Source organism: Hyla sarda, unplaced genomic scaffold (assembly GCF_029499605.1).
Source record: "Hyla sarda isolate aHylSar1 unplaced genomic scaffold, aHylSar1.hap1 scaffold_771, whole genome shotgun sequence".
NCBI lineage: Eukaryota > Metazoa > Chordata > Amphibia > Anura > Hylidae > Hyla > Hyla sarda.
The window spans coordinates 18,660-26,612 of record NW_026610794.1 but is presented as its reverse complement, the minus strand read 5'-3'; the positions used below and the strand labels follow the sequence as shown (position 1 = coordinate 26,612).

The 7,953-nt window shown below is 39.1% G+C and overlaps 1 non-coding gene across 1 annotated transcript; it reads right to left on the bottom strand.

The window, feature by feature from the left end:
- Positions 1–7,439: 7,439 nt before the first annotated feature.
- LOC130346053 (U2 spliceosomal RNA) lies at positions 7,440–7,630 on the bottom strand. Its single transcript, XR_008884431.1, has one exon. It is a non-coding gene; the product is annotated as a U2 spliceosomal RNA (small nuclear RNA).
- Between the last annotated feature and the right edge of the window lie 323 nt (positions 7,631–7,953).

Below are 7,953 nucleotides of genomic sequence, written 5' to 3'. Positions count from 1 at the left end.
CAGGTATACACAGGATGCAGGTAAGTGTTCTTAATCAAGCAATTTTATTGAACACAAAACAACAAAAGGATCATGACGCGTTTCGGGGTAAATTCCCCTTCCTCAGATGATCTAGGTGCTGCTACAACAAGCACCCTTTATATAATGGCAAGGTGGAGGAGGTACAGGTCAGGAAGGGGTGGGCTGAATGTGATGTCACATCCAGTCCACTTACAAAAAACTTAATTTACATGTAGAAACAGCAGAAAATAATTATTGTCTAAAACATACAGGTGTGCGTTCGATTATGATAATATAACGCAATATAAACAGTACTAAGTGATATAACATGGGTGGAATCGGCAATGTGACAAACACATGCGGGAGCTCTGACGAGGTAAACAACATAGCCATGTGGCTGAAAATAAACATAAACAATGGCATCGGTCTACTGTAAGGCGCTCCACTCGCAGCACGCACCGGCATAGCAGTGACAGGAGTATCCACGGACGCGTTGCCAAGCAGACGTCTCTGAACGGAAAACAACCAATCACAGTCCACAGGGCGCGGCTTGCAGCGGAGCGCCCAACATAGTGAGTAAACAACATAGGGAACAACACCATCTATGGAAGAAAAAGGTAAAATAAATACAAAAATAAATAAATGAAATGAAGGCAAGAGATATAAGTAATCCACAATATCCCATGTTAAAGGGTGGGAATAAAAAAAAAAAAAAAAAAAAAATTAAAAAAAAATTAAAAAAATAATAATAATAAAAAAAAAAAACGCCTTAGGATGTCCATATCGGGCGTTTCTAACAGCAACAACCACAAACTAAAATGTACCTTCTGAACACACATAATAAATTATTTAACACGCCAGAATAAATTAATTGATAGAAAATAATTAATAAAAAATGCGATGATCCCTATAAACAGTACATGATTACATAAAAAATGAATTGATATATATAAATACACAAAATAAATGTACATTAAAATACTAATAAAATTAAGTCTGGATCTTAATAATAAAATAGTATAAATAAGGAGTCAACGCTGTGACAGCTACTAACAAAATGTGATGATAAATACTTAGACAAAAGGCGTCCCCATCCAGTATGTCTACACAATCATATACCCATATCTAAAAGATTTAAAAAAATAAAAAATAAAAAATAAAAAAAAAAAAAATATAAAAAAATAAAAAAATAAAATAATGATAATTAATGGAAAAATAAAGCTATTAAGATGTTATAACCGCTGAATGTTGCAATATCACAAGGCAGTCTCCACCAACTCATTCAAACCAGACGGTACAAGGGTACGGAGTTTAAAGATCCAGAAATTCTCTCTCCTTCTCAATAAGCTGAATCTCTGGGAATTATCAAGTGCAATATTTTCTATAGCCTGAAGTTTCATGCAACTGAAATCAGACTGATGGTGGGTCAGCAGATGCCGAGATACACTATGCAAGGTGAACCCTAAATTTGCATTGCTACGATGTTTGTTGATCCTCTCCCTGAGGCATTGGGTAGTACGACCCACGTACTGTAGGCCACATGGACACTCAAGGAGATAAACAACAAACCGTGTGGAGCAATTAATGAATGTTTTAGTTTTAAAACTTTCATGGGAGACAGTGGAAACAAATGTTTTACTGCGACTCACAATTGAGTCGCAGCACTTACATCTGTTGTGTCCACATTTAAACGTCCCAACTGTGGTTAAAAAGGTCTCTGAAACCTTCTTGGGTGCCTTTAGTCTACTTGGCGCTAAAATATTCTTTAAAGTGCGGCCTCTTCTGAAAGTGATGCCAGGCTTAGGTGGTAGTAATGAATTCAAAAAAGGATCCTTACATAAAACATGCCAATGTGTATTAAAAATGTTCCTAATGGCCTGATGGTCCTGATTAAAAGTAGTAATAAAGTTGCCCGCCCAATCGGGTACAGTTTTTTGTTCCGTATGCTCAGTTATATCTTTTGGAACAAGACACTCTTTTTGGGTTAGGGGTCTGGCTCTATCAAGTGACGCTTTAACCAGTTTCCTTGGATATCTTTTAGCAGCAAATCTTGCTTCTAGTGTTTTACTTTGCTTATCAAAGTCGCTCTGAAGGGTACAGTTTCTACGGATCCTTTTAAACTGTCCGAAAGGGATATTAGTCAGCCATTTTTTAAAATGGGCACTACCAAAATCTAAGTAACTATTACTATCTACCGCTTTAAAGTGCGTCTTAGTGTGCAGTTTTTTGGACTCATCATGAAAGACTACCACATCTAGGAATTCTGCATGGTTATTGTAAACAGACTGCGTAAAATTAAGGCCCCATTGATTTAAATTAAGATCCGTTAAAAATCTATTGAGCTCCAAACTACCACCATCCCAGATAAAAAAAATATCATCAATATACCTTTTAAACAAATGACAATGTACAAAAAGGGGATGGGTATATATGACCGTCTCCTCAAAAAGCCCCACAAATAGATTCGCAAAACTGGGCGCCATCTTAGAACCCATAGCGGTACCCGTGTCTTGCGAGTAGATTTGTTTTTGAAACTCGAAGTAATTGTGTTTTAAAATGAACATCAGGCTTTCCAATACAAACTCTCTCTGGACATCAGGCATGTTAAGATCTCGTAATAAAAACTGTTTGACAGCGTTTACTCCTAATTCATGGTCAATCACCGTATACAAAGAAGAAACATCCATGGTGACCAAAAGAAAATGGTCTTCCCATGTTGTATCAACCACACTGTTAATAAATTGAGCTGTGTCTTTTAGAAAGGATTTTAAGCCTATCACATGTTTCTGGAGTAATAAATCCACATAGTGTGACAAATTCGCGGTCAGGGAATTAATCCCTGACACTATCGGACGACCTGGGGGGTTCATGACACACTTGTGGATTTTGGGTAAAAAGTAAAAAAGGGGAAGTGCGGGTTCTGTAACTAGTAGGTAATCTTTTTCTGACTTGGTAAGAACACCTTCCGTATAGCCTTTCATCACCAAAATATGCAACTCTTTCAAATAAATAGTAGTAGGATTAAAAGAAAGGGGTCTATAAAACTTAGTGTCTGATAGTAGTCTGAGTGCTTCTTTAATATAGTTGTCCCGGTCCATGATAACAATTCCCCCCCCCTTATCTGCAGACTTAATAACAATGTTTGCATTGTCCGCCAATTGTTTGATGGCCAAAGCTTCCTTCTGATTGATATTACTGGGCTTTTTCTGGTTGCCTTTAGAGAGACCCTCTAGATCAGTGTTGACCAAAGCAAAGAAGGTCTCAATAAAGCAACCCCTGGCTTGCAGGGGAAAAAAAGTAGATTTAGGGCGAACCCCAGTGCAAATGGGGGGTGGATCCAGGGTCTCAACATAAGTGGTGATGGGGTTATACTCAGAGTTGGTGGGGCCCTCTGTGTCCTTCATAGCAAAAAACCGCTTGATAGTTAACTTCCTAATAAAATTATTAAGATCCATAAATAAATTAAAATTATTGGACTTATCAGTCGGACAGAAAGATAAGCCTTTTCTAAGTACATCTAACTCAATCTCATCCAAGATATATTTAGACAAATTAAAAATGTTCACGGTAGTTACCGTTTCTGTAGTTGGTTGTGATGGTTTGTTCTCTTTTTCTTTTCGTCTCTTACCTCCTCCTCTGCACCCTCTTTTCCTCTGTCTTTTCTTTTTAGACCTAATGGTGGGGCTACATGTACCGTCTCTACTGGCTGGGATTCCAGTGTTTTCAAATTGGGAGGGGTAATGTTCACAATTTGAGGAAGCCCTAAAAAAGCTGTTGTGTTGGCTTGGATGGAGTCATCTAGATCAGGATCCTCATGTATAGTGAGGGCTGAAAGGGAGATATTAGGTCCTGTTGGGGTATAAAACTGGTGTTCTATGACTGAAGTTGAAGTACTGGGTGTGACATGGTGTACCGTAATAAGGGAGTCCTCTAGCAGCGAATTATCGCTGTTATCAAACCTCCCTGTGGGAAGATTGTTGGTCCCGCTTGGTAAAAACTCAAGGAGGTCCAACAAATCCTGTGAAACATTATTGGATACAGAACAATAGCCTACTTGTTCTGTAGATGGCAAAGCACTATCAGTAGTGGATACTAAAGTGGTACTATGTATCACCTCAGGAATTAGAGGTGCTAAATGGTTACTATGAATCACCTCGGGAATTAGAGGTACTGGATGATTAGTTGTAACACAAAGGTTGCCAAGTGACTGTGTATTGGATTTAACTAGACTATTCGCAACATTAATGGGTTGAGATCTAATTGAAGAAATGTTTATATTAGTATTACTATTTTTGTTATGAACATTATTTTTATTATTGACAGTGTTGGACTGAATAACCGGCTTAGTAACATGATTTATTGCTTTTCTTTTGTTAGGGTATTGATTACCCTGATGATTGGAAGCCTTAAAGGTCCGTGGATGTTGATATGTATTCAAATTCTGCTTATTCCGGTTGGAAAGTGATATTTTGCGCTGTCTAGTAAAATTGGGTTTGTGACTGGAAAATGCCGGTGTGTTAGGCAGGCAGGTGTCTGATTGTTGTGCAGAGGATAATTGGTTATCTGTATGTTTTAAATGGGTATGGTTATTTAACCAATAACGGATATTGTTGGACCTATAATCGTCCCTATCTCTATTTAGTTTGCCTATCTTTTTGTGCATAATGTCTACTTCAAACTTATGTACTTTCCTCTTAAAACTAGAGAGCCATGACGCATACTCTGGTAAGTGTTCATACGCTGAAAGTAACAAAATACATGAGTCTATCCTATTTGAAACGTTTTCAACTAAGATGTTACGTTTGTCTCTCAAAAGTTTCAAAATGGTGTTAGAGCAAAAATTAAGTGCATGGTCCCAAGATCCACAGAACTCGGAATCATCCTCAAACGTAGGTAGAGGGCGCAATCTCAGTCCACGTGGAATGATCTGTTCTGCCAGGTATACCTCTAAAAATGAACTGTCTAAATGATGTTGGGTTTCCTCAAGGGAAAGTTTCTCTAGTTCAAAGAAGAGAGATTTCATACGAGCCAGTTCATCAGGCGTACCTGTTAATGCATTGGATGAAAGGAGATCTTCCGTTCTCACGGGTTCTGTGGAGATCATAGAGTTGAAGAATGTAGATCTTTTGTTCAGACGGGAATCCTTTAGATCCATGATGCCAGTCACTGGAGGGAAGTGTACTCCAGAAATAGATGTGTAAGATATGGATTTTACACGAGTCGCTCCGGTAGTGGGCACAAATGCACCTATTGGTCTGTCCTCCTGGACAGCCAAGACCTACGAAGAAATAAAGACAAAAAAGACAACCGGGAGGCAGCGCCTCGTGTATTACCCTTGGCAGGTGAGGGAACCAAAAAGTATGCTGAATGTACACCCAGGACTTAAGTCAGGGTGGCCGCTCACCTTAAAGTAGAAGAATTGCGCATATCACCCCTTGATTGGGGTACCAGATAGAGTTGGATGAGCTGCCGAGCCTGATGGTCACAGGAGCGTGTCAACGCCCTGTAGAAACTGGAATACTTGTGAGAAAAAAGACCAATGGATGCAGGCGCTGCTCTATCCAGGTATACACAGGATGCAGGTAAGTGTTCTTAATCAAGCAATTTTATTGAACACAAAACAACAAAAGGATCATGACGCGTTTCGGGGTAAATTCCCCTTCCTCAGATGATCTAGGTGCTGCTACAACAAGCACCCTTTATATAATGGCAAGGTGGAGGAGGTACAGGTCAGGAAGGGGTGGGCTGAATGTGATGTCACATCCAGTCCACTTACAAAAAACTTAATTTACATGTAGAAACAGCAGAAAATAATTATTGTCTAAAACATACAGGTGTGCGTTCGATTATGATAATATAACATCAATATAAACAGTACTAAGTGATATAACATGGGTGGAATCGGCAATGTGACAAACACATGCGGGAGCTCTGACGAGGTAAACAACATAGCCATGTGGCTGAAAATAAACATAAACAATGGCATCGGTCTATTGTAAGGCGCTCCACTCGCAGCACGCACCGGCATAGCAGTGACAGGAGTATCCACGGACGCGTTGCCAAGCAGACGTCTCTGAACGGAAAACAACCAATCACAGTCCACAGGGCGCGGCTTGCAGCGGAGCGCCCAACATAGTGAGTAAACAACATAGGGAACAACACCATCTATGGAAGAAAAAGGTAAAATAAATACAAAAATAAATAAATGAAATGAAGGCAAGAGATATAAGTAATCCACAATATCCCATGTTAAAGGGTGGGAATAAAAAAAAAAAAAAAAAAAAAAAAAAAAAATTAAAAAAAAATTAAAAAAATAATAATAATAAAAAAAAAACGCCTTAGGATGTCCATATCGGGCGTTTCTAACAGCAACAACCACAAACTAAAATGTACCTTCTGAACACACATAATAAATTATTTAACACGCCAGAATAAATTAATTGATAGAAAATAATTAATAAAAAATGCGATGATCCCTATAAACAGTACATGATTACATAAAAAATGAATTGATATATATAAATACACAAAATAAATGTACATTAAAATACTAATAAAATTAAGTCTGGATCTTAATAATAAAATAGTATAAATAAGGAGTCAACGCTGTGACAGCTACTAACAAAATGTGATGATAAATACTTAGACAAAAGGCGTCCCCATCCAGTATGTCTACACAATCATATACCCATATCTAAAAGATTTAAAAAAAAATAAAAAATAAAAAAAAAAATATATTAAAAAAAAATATTAAAAAAAAAAAAAAAATAATGATAATTAATGGAAAAATAAAGCTATTAAGATGTTATAACCGCTGAATGTTGCAATATCACAAGGCAGTCTCCACCAACTCATTCAAACCAGACGGTACAAGGGTACGGAGTTTAAAGATCCAGAAATTCTCTCTCCTTCTCAATAAGCTGAATCTCTGGGAATTATCAAGTGCAATATTTTCTATAGCCTGAAGTTTCATGCAACTGAAATCAGACTGATGGTGGGTCAGCAGATGCCGAGATACACTATGCAAGGTGAACCCTAAATTTGCATTGCTACGATGTTTGTTGATCCTCTCCCTGAGGCATTGGGTAGTACGACCCACGTACTGTAGGCCACATGGACACACAAGGAGATAAACAACAAACCGTGTGGAGCAATTAATGAAACGCGTCATGATCCTTTTGTTGTTTTGTGTTCAATAAAATTGCTTGATTAAGAACACTTACCTGCATCCTGTGTATACCTGGATAGAGCAGCGCCTGGATCCATTGGTCTTTTTTCTCACAAGTATTCCAGACACAAGCAGAAGCAGCAGAAGCAGCAGCAGCACCACCTTTTGTTTTTTGGCTGCAGCAGCAGCAAGGCCCACAGGGCTGGCTAGCTGGCTAGCCAGCAAGCAGGTAGCAATGAAAGTAGGAATCTTTCTTTTTAACCCTGTAAGGGGGTGGTGCACTGTACCCGAAGATACTGCCATATCGGGTCAATGCATAGGGCGACGGAAGCAAGCTTCGAAATCGGCCCCCGTTCTCAAAAATCCATTTAATATATGGTCCCCAGATAGGGGACGTATCAGATATTAAACTGATAAGAACAGATACTACACTTGATCTTAGCCAAAAGGCCGAGAAGCGATAACCGTGAAAGGGGCGGGCCCAACAAGGTGCCCTTCATGGGCACTATCACTGCTTGCTGTCAGGGAGGCTGCCAGACAATTTTCCATGCACACTCTGGGCTGGGGGGCAGTCAACCACCAGTACACACAGCAGAACCTAAACCCATACCATTATTGCTAAGCAGCAAGACAGGGGCCCATTGCACTCCCACGGGGCCTTTTTAAATGCAATCCATAACCCGGATTTGCCAGGAACCCTTCTTACTCCTCCTACTTGCATGTGACACTGGGCTTAGGATCTGCATAGGAAACACACACACAAGCACACACCTACCTTTGTTGCC